General features: G+C 41.7%; 1 protein-coding gene across 4 annotated transcripts in view; it reads left to right on the forward strand.

Moving 5' to 3' along the window:
* MPPED2 (metallophosphoesterase domain containing 2) overlaps window positions 1-18,022 on the forward strand; it is a 198,099-nt gene that overhangs the window by 148,776 nt on the left and 31,301 nt on the right. The gene's annotated exons all lie outside the window — the stretch shown is intronic.

Raw genomic sequence — 18,022 nt, forward strand, 5'->3', positions numbered from 1 at the left:
CCACTGTTGAAATTTCTTCATGCATTTTTATCTTCTGTTCTCCGTAAGGATAGACAGCTGGTAGAGTTCTCTAAATTCACAATGTCTAAATGTGAAATGCATTTCTTTTTTCTTCTGTAGTGGTTAGAGTGTTGGTCTAGAATCTGGGACAACTGGGTTTGAATCTCTCACTTAACCATGGAAGCCCACCAGGTGACTTTGGACCTGTCACAGTCTCTAAGTCAAATCTACCTCATATGATTATTGTTGTGAGGATTAAATAGAAGGTGGGATTATGGGAAACACCCATAATCAAAGAGAATAAATAAAAAATAATAAACAAAAAACAACCAATGATCATGTAACATAAGCGTGCATCCTTGGAATTCTTCTATATTCTTATTTGGCTTTTCTTCCCCTCAATACTCCCCTTTTCTCTTTCTCGTACTTATGAAGTATTTCATTTATGTTCTACTTTTACATCAGGACTCTTAGTTTATGCTCTTGTTAGCTCTTATTAACCTATATACATAAAAGGCTAGCAGTGATGGCGATTACTCTCTTCCAGCCAGTCGCCATGAACAACTCATTTTCAGCCAGTCGCTATGCACACAGGGCTAAACAAAACAGTGTAATGTCATGGTTACTTTCTTGCATGCTCGCCCTTTTCCCCTTCAGTGTACAATCTGCAGTTGTCTGAGGAGAAGCAAGTGCAAGCCTTGGCCATTGTCCGTAGGAGATCGCAAATGCTAGTGGCTACACATGTACCATTAACTGTTGCATGGTAATACAGGCATCTAGGAAGTGAAGGAGAAAGAAGAAGAAGCTGGTGACACCGGGCTGAAGAAAGAGGAAAGGCAGGAGAGGTCACTCTACTTGGTTGGCATAATTAACCATTGTGTGCTGATGCAGGGAAGAGGTGAAGGACAAGGAGGAAGCTGGTGATGCAGGTCAAAGGGGAGAAAGGCAGTAGAGGTGGGCCCCCTTTGGTGGGTGCCATTGTTATGGAGCATTTTCAAATATTCCTAATTAATACTCACAAAGGCAGCAGTCAGCAGTCAGCAGTTTATTTAGCATTCATTTTTGCAGAGATGGAGGGAACCAGGGTGTGGCTCCCTAAAGTCTGCAACGCAGTGCAGCTCAATTTATACACATCCTCACTGGCTCTTGAACCAATCCAGAAATACCGCATGGTCCTCTAGGCTGACCCAAGCCTCACAATCTTCCTAATAAGGCAGGAACACACATCCATCACATGCTTGAATCTTCTTAATAAGGCTATATCACACTTTTATCACATGCGTGCTCATCCCACCCCAAAAATCCCCAAAACTTGTGTTCCTGTTAGTTTCACCCATTTAAGCATCAGGTTATTAAGCAATGGTTATTTCCATTTCGGTTATTTCCATGACGGTTTTTTCCAGTTACTAATATTTCTATATCAGTGTATACGTGAGCAATCTTCTCATGCGAGCGTTACGTCTCTTTTTCCTACACGTAGGCGTTACTTCCTCTTTTCTTGCAAGCTTTAAGCATTTGTTTTAGTAAATGATTTCTGAAAAACAAGTTTATGACTTCTACCCCCAAAGCACCCACATTTAATAGAAATGACTCTGGATAACATATCTGAATACCTCACAACTTATAATTATTTATCCATAATTATTTTATAACACCATTAACATACCAACAGTTTTTAGAGCCTATTGTATTTATGTAAACAATGGGCTTTACTGCTAGCAATTACTATAATCTACTTCCCTCTGGCTTTTCTTTGCTGTATTTTTACCATTTTCTTCCTCTCTGTAGATATTGATGTGGAATTGCAACCTATTCGAGTTACTAATTGCTTCCAACTGGAAAGTGGAAAATCGTGGGCACAGGAACTATTGGAACTTAAGCAGACTGAAACACCCCCCCCCCCCCGTGAAACTCTTCCAACCGGAAGTGCTACCAAGAAGGCCTTATCTACCCCTCAGGGTGGGAGGGGGGAAGGAAGTAAAGAGCTTAAGGGTAGAATGTACTAAGACCCGGGAAAACAGGTTCCTGGAAAGGGCAATGGTAGTGTCCTATATGATACAACCAATTCTCTTAACTTTCTAGTGGAATTAGATTGGCGCCAGAGTCCTCAACTCACCCATTTCCCTAATATCAAGATCCTTTCCTGGAACATAGCAGGATGGGGGTCCAAGGCTAAAAATAATGAAGTTACTAATTACCTTAAAGGATTCAACTTCATCTTAATTCAAGAGTCCTGGTCTCTATCTAAGCCCCAGAGGAGGGCTATACTAGAGCACGCATGTACCCTCAGCCCACAAACCTAAAACTAAAGGGAGAAACTTAGGGGTTGGCCTTTTTTCTTGGATTCCCATCTTGATATTAGAGTCACATCAAGCAATAAATGTTGAGAATATGGGCCAGGGCATTTTATTATAATGGGGAGCCTATACTCTTGTAAAAGTTAGTGTTTGTTTGCCCCCCAGTACTGACCGAGAGCTGCAGGATACAAGGTGGCTGCAACTGATGGACTATATAGTTAAAATGAAACAAAACTCTTCCTCTAATTATATTCTCCTGGCAGGTGACTTCAATGCCAGAGTGGGAGCAGACAAACAGGTTCTCATTGCAGAATTGGGTTTAGATGCTGAAGAGCTACCTTGGTATTTCTCTCAACCAAGGTACTCGAAGGATAATCTTGTTAACCACTCAGGCAAGGAGCTGGTCAAAACATGGATTAACTGTGACATGATATGCTTGAACGGCCTCTGCCAATTTAAACATTCAGGAGAATATACTTTCCTCTTTAGTAGAGGTTGTAGTGTGATAGACTATGTTATAGTTTCCCCTGACCTCTTTGCGGGTGTAAAAGACTTCCATATTGACCATCATAGTGCTAGCGACCATCTCCCGCTCTCCTTGGAAATTAGCCTTGCCAAGGATCAATCTTTGCCACTCAAGAAGAATAACGAGCTGGCTCCCCCATATTTAAAAATCAACTGGTCTCCCCTGTCACTCTCATTGGGGAAAGATTTCCATATTTCTTCTGTTGGGTTTACAAATACATTTTTTCAGCTTTTTGGTGGTACCCATAGAAATATATGAGTGCTGATTTGCATTTTCCTGGCGGAAATTTTTGAATTCCATCATTAATTTTTTTAGATGTATGATGTACTGATCCCTGATCAGATGCTGTTCCTTTTGTTTCAGCCATGTTTTTATTTTATTTCTCTACTGTTCTTAGTCTTGTATAGTTATGCCTTCAGCAATGATCTGTTTTATTTAACCTTGCAAAGTTCATGTAATTGATAGACTATATAAATCATAACAGCAGCAGCATGAGGGACTCTATTCAGAGTGGCCCATGCAAAGTGGAAGAATGTGTGCTTCCCAGCATCTGACTCAATCATTGTGACTCTGTGTTTTGAAACAAGTAAATAGAGAACATCTCACTGCCTTCATCTTGAAATTTATGGCTTAATAGACACAATTTAAAAGGCTCCAGAAAATAGCTTACAAAACAAAAACAACTGTGGGCTTTAGTATAAAATACACAGTGAATTGAAGAAACACAGGCCTGTATAATATTAAAATACTTTCAGTTTTATCATCCATTCATCAAACACTACGGCCATAAAAGCAATACGTTTAGTAGTTAGAGTAATTTATTTTGTTCAGTCTCTAGAACATTTGAAGCACTAAGTTAATGGAGAGAAAAGCAGAATGTTAAAAATTACTGCAGAGTAATCCTTAGTCAATTAAGCATTGCCAAAAAGTTCTAGATATACCTTTGAAGTAATTTTCATTTTTATTTATTTTAAACATTTGTATCTAACTTTCTTTTCAGTTTAGGGTCTTCAGGGCAACAAACAGTTCAAAAGACATTAAAATCAACTTTAAGAACTATATCTATATATATATAAACACGAAATACCACTCACTGACTGACTGATCAAAAGAACTCAAAAACCACCAAAACTACAAAGTTGAAATTTGGTACACTGTTTTGTTATGTGCTTCAGGTGCTCACTAAGAAAGGATTTTCCAAAATATTCACTTCCACTCGACTTATTAGATATTTACTGTTCAACTCTGGCCATCTGCATGAACATTCTAAGGGTGACAGTTAAAAACCACGAGTTTCATGTCCTTCAACATGGTATTTTCTATGGGTTTTGAGTTCTTTTGATCAGTCAGTCAGTCAGTGGAATTTCACATTTATATATATAGCTTCATTTAACAGGACATTTTAATGAAGGGCACTTTGAAGCTCTAACTCCATTTGTCGCATCGACAAGTTCTACTAATGCTCACCAAACAACAAGCACGATCGATCCAATGGTGCGCCAACTGCATTCTAACACCTCCCTCCTCAATGCATATGAACCTGTTCCTTCTGCTGAAACCGCTAAAGGGAGAAGAGGAATTAAATGCAGAAAGTGATTTACACATTGCATTAGAAAAAGACAACTACAGAAAGCTGCTGCAAAATATGCAAAAACCAACCTGTCAGTCCACAGACAGGCTGTGAGGAAATATGCTGCATGTCAAAGTTCACAAACAGGCTGTAAAGAAGTATGCTGAATGCCAACCCAAAATTCATAGAGAGCCTGTGATGAAGTATGCGTAGCGAAGCACGGGTATCCTGCTAGTGTATGTATAAAATAGCAATTAAACAGAAAGAACAGTCAATATGGGAATGTCAAATAAAACAGTAAAAGACTTCATCTTACTGAAGGAGAATAATGACAGCAATGGACAGATAAATCAACTTGGGGAGGTCCCAACTGAGAGATCTTATATTTGTTGATGTATTGTTTTGATGTTATGGTGGAGAAGGCCATTTGTCGGGTTGCCACCTGTCTAGCCTAACATAATGAAGGCACCTGAAGGCCCGTAAAGAAGGCACCTGAAGGCCCTTAAAGATGATAGTAATAGTTGAATAGGAGAAAATTGTCATATTAGGGTATGCTGGTCCCAAGCTGTGTAGGGCTTTGGAGATCAAGACCAGCACCTTGAGTTGGGCCCAGAAGCAGACTGAAAACCACTATACATGGAGCAAGACTAGAGTGATATGATCCACCCCAGCAAGTATTCTCATTGTAGCATTCTGTACCAAATTGCAGTCTCTGGACACTCTTCCTGGGCCTATAGCCCTACGTAAAGTGCACTGCAGTGATCTAATGTTGATGTTACCACCGCACCACAGTGGTAAGATTTTTCTTTACCCAGGAAAGGTTGCAGTTGACTCACCAGTCAAAAATGTTGGAAGGAGCTCTTGACTACCACTACCACCTGCTTATCCAACAAAAAGCCCTGATCCAGCAGCAGATCCAGACAATAAACCTAGACTTTTAGGGTGAGTGGAATTCCATCCAGAACAAGAGATACCTCAGCAGTGGCGTAGGAGGTTAAGAGCTCGTGTATCTAATCTGGAGGAACCGGGTTTGATTCCCAGCTCTGCCGCCTGAGCTGTGGAGGCTTATCTGGGGAATTCAGATTAGCCTGTACACTCCCACTCACGCCAGCTGGGTGACCTTGGGCTAGTCACAGCTTCTTGGAGCTCTCTCAGCCCCACCTACCTCACAGGGTGTTTGTTGTGAGGGGGGAAGGACAAGGAGATTGTAAGCCCCTTTGAGTCTTCTGCAGGAGAGAAAGGGGAGATATAAATCCAAACTCCTCCTCCTCCTCCTCCTCCTCTTCTCCTCCTCCTCCTCCTCCTCCTCCTCCTCCTCCTCCCCCTCCCCCTCCTCCTCAGTTCCTGGGTCAGTCTTTTCAGCCACAAGTGGTGGCATTTCTTTGTGAAAATAACGAAACCTAACATTATATTAGAAAGTGCATTCTGCCTACCTAACCAGGTTTGTATCTGTTACAACAGTCTATTTCATATCTGTATGTTCTGCAGTGCTGATGTAGGAAAAACATACAGTAATTGTTCTCCAACCTGTTGGCAACATTTGAGATCCCCAGCAAGTGATCCACATACCTCCAGGGAATGAGGACTAGGCTAGCTGAGTGCCAAATCTTTCATCCTTACCAACAAACAGAATAAATATTTTTAAAGGGCATTCAAATACAAACTGAAACTTGGGGGGAGGGGGGGAGAGAGAAAATGTTCTTGTTCTCCCTGCCTGTTTGAAATGTGTAGTCATATTTTGATTGGGGTGCCAGTTAGGACCTTGACTTATTTATCAGCTATCAATATTAAAAAGAATCTTGCTTCTTGTCAGTCTAATTTCTGGTTGCTCCTGGCTCCTGACACCCAGCACTTTATCAAGCATAAGCTGCTTGGCTCCTATTACTACTGATCTCAGCCTTGCTAATAAACAGCAACACTGAGGCTATATTTTCTGGTTCCTGTCAGGCGGCTGCTTTCCTGGGTGAAATAAAAGTCCTATTAACATGCTCCTCCTCATTGGCTCTGACAGCTTGATTAATTAGCCCCTCTCTTTAGATGACCTCTGCACTGACATGACAGGGAGGTGAATATAAAATGAATAGTTTGTCCATATAATGGGCTACTGTAAGTTTCAGAGTTTTATCAGATCAGACTGTCTGGAGCTGGAAATCTGGAGTATAAAATCTGCACTCCACAGTTGTACAAGAATGTGTGTCATGAACTGTGAAGCTTTTCTGAAAACAAAACACAAATATTAAATAAAAGTAAATATCCAGTACCTCTACAATTTCAGCAAAAAAAATTCTTTGTACTGTCATGACCTCATTATACAAAAGTTATTCCTTTTTGTATTATAAAATAGAATGGCCTTTTATTTTCAGTAGTTTTTTTAACTGAAAAATGTACGTTAACTCTGTAGTCATGTAATCTCCAATAAATAGTGATGTAAATTCCTTATTATATTGTTCCCTCAGCTAAATGTCATTTGATGTATATATATATATATATATCTGTGGTTCAAGGGATTATGACTAAAATTTACAGTATACTCAAAGTTGCTGTAGAAGGACTTACATATTAACACATGTGATTATTTTAATAGCCACCTTGAACTGATAACTGGAGGGGTTAGGATATATAAATGTGCTGAATAAAGGGAAAATGTGTCACTTCAGTGAAGGCTTATTCAGGTTAATGAAATTGGGGGTTCCATGCTCCACTTTTTACATAAATACTTCATAATCCATAATAAGTATGAGTAATGTTTGGTTATAATTTGTACATAAGTAGTACCGTGTTTCCCCAAAAATAAGACAGTGTCTTATATTAATTTTGCTATTGCCTTTCCCAGTCATCTATACTTTACCCCCAATAAGCTGAGTACTCCAACATTAAAAGCATGGAAGACTGAGTCAACCTCAAGCCAGCCACCTAAAATTGACTTTTGTCCAGACCGAACTCAGGTCATGAGTAGAGCTTTGACTGCAATACTGCAGCTTACAACTCTGTGCCATTGGGCAGTATAGGAATCATTTTATACTAACTATAGCTCTTTTTACCAGTTACAGTGAACACTCATACAATCTATGGAACAGTGTCCACTTGTTTTTTGTATGTGCACTATATCATTCTCATGTTATGTTCAATGCACATAAAATTGAACATGTGAGACAAACTCCACATTTATCTAGGTACTGGTTCCAGTTTTATTTGTAAAGTGAACATGCATTGGCTCTTTCTTGCAAATATGAACAGAGCTCATGTGAAGCCGAAAATTAGAATAATAGATTAAGCTTTTTCTGATTTCATACATGATATGGAAATGGAAGCACTAATGCAGGAGAGTGCAAGGGTGGTAACAGAAGTAGTACCGTGTTTCCCCGAATATAAGACAGTGTCTTATATTAATTTTGCTCCCAAAGATGTGCTATGTCTTATTTTCAGGGGATGTCTTATTTTTCTGTGTTCTGTTCGTCGGGCATGCTTCCAAACAAAAACTTTGCTACGCCTTTCTTTCGGGGGATGCCTTATATTTCACACTTCAGCAAAACCTCTACTATGTCTTATTTTCAGGGGATGTCTTATATTCAGGGAAACAGGGTATATAGCACCTTTTGTGGTTAGTTTACAGTAAAGAGTAGGCTGTCTCTCCTAAGTAGCCAGAAGCATGATAAAATGTGTTAGTTCCAAAGTATTGGTTTGGATGTAAAGATTTTCTCCAGAACAGGAGGAGTTTTCCACATATAGAAAGCATCTTTGAACACCACTCAATAGTTTGAATCTATTCAAGGGAATTTCTCTTTCATTATTGTTAACTATTGATAATTAATAGTATGTGAAAAAAGTTATATTTGTATTTTACAGCTTTTTCACAAAATTTTCTTTTAAACATTTTTGTTGAAAGGTAATTCAGAAATATCATAATAGATGGGGAATTATTTGCTATAGAAAATACTTATTAATGAGGTTGAGAAAAATTGTAGGGAATGTAATTCAAATTTAGTCTGATAAAAATTAATAGAATAAAATAAAACCTCTGACATTCTGCACAGGAGAAATAATTCCTTTTGACCTTGGTATTCTTTCTGAAGTTTGTAATCTAGTACTTCCAAAATAATGTTAAGCATCAAATATATACATTTACAGTCATGACAAAAATGTTTATATTATGTTGACCAAGGACATAGGTAAGGGGTGTGTGTGTACCATAGCACCCACTCCCTGAGGGAAGACAGTGGCCCCAAACAGGGAGTGAAGCCTGATGCCTGAGGGTGGAAATATTTGGGTAGCTGACTTTGGATGTATTTGGGTAGCTGACTTTGTTGGCCCAAGGCACTCCCCTCAACTCACACGGCTTTTTGAAACACAAAAACTAGATTTTTATTTAACAAACTTCTCTTCTCAGGATGGTTCAGAGAGGCACATAAGCATTACTTTGGCAGTTTCTTCTTAGATGTTACAGTTCAAGCAGTTTCAGTAAGATTGGCTGTTTCAGTTACAAGCCCTCTTGTTTCCCACCAACCAGACCTCTAGCCTCTGTGGAATCAAGGCTGTCTCCCTCAGTCTGAGATATTTGAGAATACAGGCCACCTTTGCCTTATCCCCATTTGTCTCTGGCTCTCTTTGCCCTTAGACAGTATCTCCTTCAACTGACTCTAAGGAAACCACAAGGATCTCTTTGAGTCACACCGACTCTTAGTCTGCTTTCCAGACTCTCAATTCCCCAAGTCCCTTCTGACAGGCTTTATTATTATTATTATTATTATTGTTGTTGTTGTTGTTGTTGTTGTTGTTGTTGTTATTGAACTTGATAAACCGCCCACCCCCAAAGGGCTCTGGGCGGTGTACAATAGAACAACAGCTAAAAACAATAGTACACAATAAATAATTAATAAATAATTAAAATTCCTAACACAAGTCAGTAGAAAATAGCAGCAATCTAAACCCAATAAAGAAGAAACTAGTGAAACTGATGATGGCATCCGATCCCAAGGCCGGGAGGGGACAGACAATACCAAAGAAGTGTCACATAGGTAATGCCGATGATGGTGCGGCACACAGCACAGGGGTATCCAATCCGCAGCTGGCCTCCTCAAAGGCCCGGTGGAACAATGCGGTCTTACAGGCCCTGCGGAAATTGCTAAGATCCTGCAGGGCCCGCACAGCTGATGGAAGCGTGTGCCACCAGGCAGGGAACAGGACCGCAAAAGCTCTGGCTTGGGTAGAGGCTAGCTGTATCATTGAGGGGCCAGGGATCGTCAGTAAGTTGGTCTCAGCAGAGTGCAGAGGCCTACCAGGGACATATGGGGTGAGACGGTCCCAAAGGTATGAGGGCCCCAAGCCGCTCAGGGCCTTAAAGGTTAATTCCAACACCTTAAAAACGATCCGGAATTCCACTGGAAGCCAGTGTAGGTGGCGCAACACAGGGGTGATGTGTGCTCTAAAAGAGCCACCCACCAAAAGTTGTGCTGCCGCATTCTGGACCAGTTTCAGTTTCCGGATCAGTCTCAAGGGAAGGCCTGCATAGAGCGAGTTACAATAGTCTAGCCTGGAGGTGACCGTTGCATGGATCACAGTCAACCTGAGAGAGATCGGGGGCCAGTCGTTGAGCCTGACAAAGATGGAAAAAGGCAACCTGGGTAATGAGGGCCAAAGGGAAGAGTCCAGGTGGACCCCCAGGCTGCAGGCCAGGGGAGTAGGGGTTATAGGGACCCCCTCCAATATCGGCGGCTGAAAATCCCCATGTTTTCCACCCTGACCCAGCCAAAGGACCCCCATCTTCGAGGTTTTAACCTGCTCTGCTTCAACCAACCAGCAACCGCCTCCAAACAATGCTGTAGAGCTGCACGGACCAAGGTTGCCCCCCCCCCCATGATCAGAATGAGCTGGGTGTCATCGGCATATTGATGGCAGACCAGCCCAAAACTCTGCACCAGCTGAGCAAGGGGTCACATATAGATGTTAAACAAGAGCAGGGATAACAAGGCCCCCTGGGGCACACCACACTCCAGCGGGCACCTTTGAGAGGTGCTGAGCCCTATCCCTGAGGAACGAGGAAATCCACTGAAGGACCATGCCCCAGACCTTGGAGATGGCAAGGGGGTGGACCAAAAGGTCATGATCGACCACATCAAACACTGAGGTAAAATCTAACAATGCCAACAGTGCCGATCCACCCTGGTCGAGCTGCATGCAGAGTATATCTGTGACGGCAACGAGGATGGTCTCTGTCCCATGCCCAGCATGGAAGCCGGACTGGAAGGGATCGAGTGCCGTTGTGTCCTCCAGAAAGCTCTGAAGCTGCTCCAACACCACTCTCTCAATTACCTTCCCCAGAAACAAAAGATTCAAAACTGGGTGGTAATTGGCCAGATCACCAAGCTCTAAAGATGGTCTTTTCAAGAGTGGGCAGATCACCACCACCTTCAACCCACCCAGAAATACTCCTTGCTCAAGGGAGCAATTGATGATATTCAACAGATGGGGTCGTAACTCCTCCTGGCAAGCTTTAATAAGCCAGGAGGGGTATGGATCCAGAGGACAAGTTGTAGGTCTAACAGCAGCCAGAACTCTGTCAACATTGGACTCAGCGAGCAGGAAAACTGGTCCAAATAGGGACCCGAAGACAGCCACGGAGCCTCCAGTTCACTAATTGTAGCAACCGTGGGTGGAAGGTCTTGGCAGAGTGACGCAACCTTATCTGCAAAAAAGCTCATAAAAGCCTCACAGCCGATAGCCAATTGAGAATTGGTGGAACCCTCAGTCAATGAGGTAAGCGACTGAATAATCTGAAACAATTGAGCTGGGCGAGAGCTAGCGGATGCGAGAGTGGACAAGAAATACTCCTTCGCCCCCTTCGTTGCCATCTCATAGGCCTTCATAAACATCCTATAAGATGTTTGCGCAGCCTCGTCACGAGACTTCCTCCACACTCGCTCTAGATGTCTGAGCTCCCACTTCATGCAGCGCAGCTCCTCAGTGTACCAGGGAGCTAGCCGTGAGCGGGGGTGCAGAGGTCGCCGGGGAGCAATCACCTCGATGGCATCAGAGAGCCTGGAATTCCAGTCTTCCACTTGCTAATCGAGGGTGCCAGGGGGCTCAGGATGCCATAGAGCATTTAGGAATCCAATTGGATCCATAAGTCTCTGCAGGCGGACAAAAATCTGTCTGTCACCTAGACAGGGCTGGCACGGCGGGTCCACCCGGACCCTCTTTCTGCTTTTATAGCAGCCAGCGCACCCTATCTGTGGCTATCAGCTATAGCATCACAGCCCAGCCAATCAGGTTGACTCTGGTTATCTCTGGGGTGCTCTTGTCCTGGCTAACTGCACTTTTGCTAATTAACTTTTTAATAGCATAATCCATCACAGGGGGGTTGCCGGGTTCAACCCCCATTACATGTCCGAAGCTCCGCCCCATTTGTGTATTTTTTGGAATTTTAAAGTGTTTTTTCAGTTTTGGGGCTGCAGGGGCGCAGTTTTTAGGCCAGCAGCACCAAAATTTCAAGGATTTTTGAGAGACTCTCTTGATGATACCACCCAGGTTTTTTGAGGTTTGGTTCAGGGGGTCCAAAGTTATGGACTCCCAAAGGGTATGCCCCCATTGTTTCCAATGGGAGCTAATAGAAGATGGGGGCTACACCTTTGAGCGTCCATAACTTTGGACCCCCTGAACCAAACTTCACCAAACCTCGGTGGTATCATCAGGAGAGTCTTCTAAAGATACCCTTAAAGTTTGGTGTTGCTAGCTTAACAATTGCACCCCTGACAGCAGGCACCCCCCAAATGTCCCCAAATTCTCCTTTTAAATCCACCCCCTTCGGCATGGATTTAAAGGGAGAATCTGAGGTCCCCAGTTTAAACATTGAAAGTGATGCTGTTTCAGGGTGGAGGATAATCGCTGCTTCAGCTAGCCAGCCTCCTGGGCTTATTCGTCTCAGTCTTAAACATGGTCCAATGGAGAGAATCCCATGCAAGGCCACTACAATGCTTCCTAAGACCCTACCAATTCCAGATAATGGAAAAGAAGGTTTGATCCTTGTTGATGCCCAGTCACCTACGGGACAGCCTCAGAGGTGGATGTCTCATCACAACCTAACCAGAGGGAAGATATGCCTGCATCAGGACCAAGTTCAGATATATACAGATGCCAGCCTGCAGGGATGGAGAGCCACCCTGCAAGACCAGTTCATCCAAGGCCAGTGGTCACAGGAACAGATGCTACTCCCGATCAACATCTTAGAGACCAGAGCTATCTTCCTGGCTCTACAACACTTCCAGAAGAGACTCCAGCAAAGTCATGTATTGGTGCACATGGACAACGTCACTGGCAAAATGTACCTGAACAACCAGGGAGGGATCCAGGTCCTTGTGTCTACATCAAGAGGCAGACAACATCCTTTCCTGGGCCAAGACCCATCTCCTCTCCTTGGCAGCAGAACACATACAAGGCTGACTGGCTGAGTCGACAAACAATTGCAAAGGCAGAGTAGAAGCTCAATCCATTGATTTTCAGCCAGATACTCCAGGAGTTTAAAGTCCCGGAAGTGGGCTTATGAGTAACAGAAGACAACTCTCAACTCCCCATCTTCATGACAAAATTCTACCATCCCAAGATGTATGCAGTGTATGCCCTCACCACTCCATGGCCAAGATGTTTGCTGTATGCATTCCTGCTGGTTCTGGTAATCCCAAAGCTCCTGAAGAAGATTGTGGCAGAGAGGACAAGGGTCATCCTAATGGTGCCATGATTCTCTTCAATTCAAGAATTGTCAACTGCTCCATTGCTCAAGCTCCAGACTCCACCAGACATGTTGTCTCAGGGCCTGATTTTGCATCTCAATCCCCGATGGTTCAATTTGACCATGTGGCACTTGAGCAGAGAATGCTAAGACAGAAGGGATACTCATAGAGTGTAGCATCTACCTCCTAGCCTTGCACAGATCGTCTACCAACAACATTTACAACTCATCCGGGAAGGCTTTTGTGCAATGGTGCAAGAGAAAGCATGTCAACCCTGAGGTGCCCTCCTTACCTCAGATTCTCCGCCAGACATATGCTCCTTCAGGTGATAGGTATGAAAACCGGAGTCTCCATGAGTGGCGACCTTCAGGACGACAAGTTGGCTCCTATAGTTCCAAGAAGTTGTGATTCTCGAAATTGTACCGCACCGATATCATTCATTTCTTGAAAGGGGTATGCCAGATGTTGTACACCAGTTCCCTTCCTGGAGGTTCCATTTGGTTCTCTCAGCCCTCACCAAGTCGCCCTTTGAATCAGTGCATACTATCCACCTCAGATGGCTGAGAATGAAAGTGCTATTCCTGATGGCCATCACCTCGGCCAGGAGAGTCTCCAAACTGAGGACGTTATCTATCAACTCTGAACTCTGATATTTTATTAGGATAGAGTAATTTTATGTCCTGATCCCACCTTTATACCGTAAGTTGGCTCCAACTTTCACCTTAAACAGGAAATCGTGGTCCCCAATTTTTGCTCTAATCCATCTCATCCTAAAGAGAGGATGTTGCAGAATCTAGATGTTCAGCGTGCATTGAAAGCTTTTATCATCTGGACAGAGTTCATACGAAAAATAGAAAGTCTTTTTGTAAACGTGTCCTCGCCAAACCTAGGGGGGCAAATGTTTAAAGCGGCCATTAGTAGCACCATGAAAGCTTGCATCATTGGAGCATACAAAGCATCTAACCTCCCAATTCCTCCGGGAATCATGGCCCATTCTACATGCAATGCCACCACTAATGCAGCTTTCAGGAAGCAGGTTTCAGTGACAGACTTATGCTGGGCAGCCAGCTGATCTTCCATCTCCTCCTTCCTTAGGCATTACAAATTACACTCCATGGCAGCTTCTGAAGCCACCTTTGGCAGACAAGTGCTGAAGCACATAATTGGAGACTAACCTTGACCCGCCTATTTGGGGACACTGCTCTGGGAGGTCCCAGCAAGATGTCCTCCACCTCCAGGATAATGGTTCATTGGATACTTACCATGAAGGGGCCTTCTCCTGGTAAGCTAGGAAGACATCTTGGCCCTCCCTGGTTCATCGTTAGTTTCCAGTCATGTCTTCCACACTTGAGCCTAGATGTTGTTACTGGTTAATGTTCACTTGTTGTTACCTGTCATGTTCCTGCTACTTCCTGTTTCCTTGTTATTGTGTAAGTTCGAGTACTGCTTTGCCAGTCGGGTACTAAGGAACAAGATGGTCGCCCAAGCCTTCTACAGGAAGTGGCAAAGATTCAGTTCCTGCCTCCCTGAGAATGGGTTGGGAAACCACCCAGCAAGATGTCCTCCTAGCCTACCAGGAGAAGGGTCCTTCATGGTAAGTATCCAATGGACTGTTCCTAGGTAGCCGATTCCACTGTTAGCAACTCTTAATCTATTTTTCCTACTATCTTTCCACGTGTAATTTAAGTTCAATATTTTTTGAGTGCAATAATTTTTGAATTAAACTTTTTTTTACATTTCACAAATATGCTAAATGGTGGATTGAATTCTCCAACAATTCTGATTAACTGAAGAATATGTTCTCTAATAAAGCAAAGCTCTTTATGTTAAGTAGGGTGATTCAGCGCAAAACAAGATGTTACAACATTCCCAGGTCCAACATGTGGACACTTCTACTATTTTATGGCTGAACTTGGGCCATTTTAAAATGGCACAGGAACCCAATCCTGATAGGGCTTGCAGCATGGCAAAACTAGGATCCCCCCCCCACCACTCCCAGACCATGCACTTTTTCAAGTGCCTAAAAAGCCACAAGGAGCTCACAGCAGTGGTTCACAGCAGTGGAACCTTGGTTTTCATCGGTTTTGGTTTTCATCGTTTTTTTCAGTGAAAAATTTGTCTCGGTTTTCATCGATTTGCCTCTATTTTCATTGATTTGCAGCAAGGTGAAGGGGTTTGTGGAAAAAAATCACCCGGACAAAGCTGTTGCAGGCCGTGTCTGCAACTTGTTTAATGACAATGTCATGCCCCTTTTCAGACAAATCTTAAAGAGAAACAGACCTCTTTGGACAGCTTTCTGGTGCGACATTGGTCCACTGGCTCTGAAGCTGGTCCTAGTGTTATTGTTTGTTACTGTTTTCAGCATTAAACACTATGTTTATTCACCCAAAAATGTGTTTTTGGTATGTTTTTTGGAGTGCCTAGAATGGATTAATTGGATTTACATTGATTCCTGTGGAAAAGTTTGCCTTGGTTTCAGTTTTCATCGATTCTTTTTGGACGGATTACCAACGAAAACCGAGGTTCCACTGTACAATGTTTTTTATTCACTAAATTGTACATATTGCATTTTGTGTTCTTAAAATAGTAAAATACATTTAGATGCAATGAGAAAAGAGTACTGCGAGCATTTAATCTTTTCCTAAAAGTTCTGCTTTTTTCAAGGATACCCCTCCCCCCCAATCATTCCCCCTGCTTTGACTTCCAGATTTCTAAAAATCTGTAGTCTCTTCCTACACTATAAAATTTCATTAATGCAAGCAACTGGAAGGGCTGGTTGTCCACTTGTAACTTGTAGAAGTGATTGGTACCTTCTAGGAAAGAAATGTGAGTGCAAGAGAAAGCTGCATTTTTATCTATTATTTAAAATTAGGTGGCATGGAGTTCACAAGCACCCTAATACAGTGTTTCTTAATAACTACAGAATGCTTCCAGTCAAGTTTAATCTTAACCACTATCTCAGATTGGCTTTTACTGAATGAATGTGTGGTGATCAGAATCTTCTTGAAAGGTTAAGGGGGTCATCTTTCAGGAAACGGAACAAAGGGAAGAGGGCTTAAAATTAGATGTTGTATAAGACAACCCTTATGTGAGCTGACCTCTTTATTTAACAATATTGAAGCTAAAAGAAATGAGTGACCCACATTTACACTGATCTTTTTTCAATTACAATATGAATCTCCTCTTAACACAGCGACTGCTGCATGCATCGCCCCCAGAACTGTTCTTTCCAGACTTCATGATTGTCTCTTTTAATCTGATACATTATTGCCCCACCCTTCATTTAATTAGTTCTTTCCTAGTTGTACTGGCACAACTGCTTCCCTTTGATCCCTGCATATTTTTTTTTCATATTTAGCCTGAATCCAATGACTACTTTGAAAATGCTAAAATATATTTTTGAACATAGAGCACATATATGTACTATAACTTCTTTTGGCTTAGTAGAGACAAAATGTTACATTACCTTTATATGAACTTATGTGGTTTCTACTAAACTCACATTCAAAGAGGCAATATCTATAATTAAGTTCAAATACACAGTAAATGTATAATATAAATCTGATACCCATTCTTAATTTGAACAACCTTTTCTTGTCTAGGAATCAAACATAATATTTACACTTCAAAGGTCTTACAAAGGTCTCCAACAATACTCTTTGATTGATTATTAACAGTTATTAGCTGTTAATTAAAACAAAATACTTTGACAATTATATTTAAATTTTATAAAATTTTATATAATTTTATAATATTTAAATTTTAAGTTATACATTTATTTTAATCATTAATGTGTTTGCCTCAAGGCACTTATTTTTCATACTGTATTGAATGTCTTTTTTTTCCCTCTGGGTTTTTTTATTCTCACCCACTTTTATAGTAGAAGATTGAAATCTTGCTGATGGCTTTTACTACCAAGATTTCTGAAAGTATTTTTGCACATAGAATGCTGAATGATTACAACTGAATGGTTATGTCTGTAAATAAAGCAAGGAATGTGGCATGTTCAGTCTTCCCTTTATTATTGCTCCAATATTATTGTTCCAATATTATTATTGTTAGGCTAAGATCAAATGGTCAGAGATCACTGTCTTTAACTGAACTGCAGCAGATCTCGAACAAATCCTGCAAACTGAAGTCAGCTCTGCCTTCTGAGGGCTTACACAGAAATTCTGATTCAAAAAAAGCTATGCAAACAACCATAACATTAATGATCATTTCTTTTGGATCTCGTAATTATTATAGTAGCTTACTGATCTCGATTTTGAAAATGCTGGTGAAGAGAAGAAATTGTAGAGTAAGGAGGCAGTGTTATGCTCCTTATTGCTGCCCTTTTGGGGCGAAAACCCCCTGAAAAATACCGACAAGGCATTTTTCGGCGGGATGGGGTGTCTTCTGGTTTGGGTTTACTGAATGCCCACTCCTATCAGCAGCAGTCAGTATATCATTCTGCAAGGAATGCATTCACAGAAACCAGCTTCCACACATTAATAGCCCAAGATGAACTGAGGCTTGCATCTCTATAGAGAAGAAGATGCATTTATTGACATAAACATATTAATAAAGTACAGACCATAAAATACAAAAAGATCGAAAAACACAAATTCCCTCAGCTGTAAAAACACTAATAACAGACATAAAACATTGAATAATAAATATTATGATGTCACAAACCATTTAATAAATTAATGTCCATTCATAGATATATTGATTTAATAAGAAATTGACTACATTCGCACAAACGGTAAGATCAGGGTTGTCTAAGATTAGAGGAATCTTAAGAGTATCAGTTAATTGATTATATAAGAGTGGAATAAGGAGAGTCTGGTTCATCCTAACTTTGGCAAATCTTGCACAGTGAAAGAAAGTGTGATCGAGCATCTCAATTTTGCCTGAGTTACATGGA

Source organism: Sphaerodactylus townsendi, linkage group LG02, assembly GCF_021028975.2.
Source record: "Sphaerodactylus townsendi isolate TG3544 linkage group LG02, MPM_Stown_v2.3, whole genome shotgun sequence".
Lineage (NCBI taxonomy): Eukaryota > Metazoa > Chordata > Lepidosauria > Squamata > Sphaerodactylidae > Sphaerodactylus > Sphaerodactylus townsendi.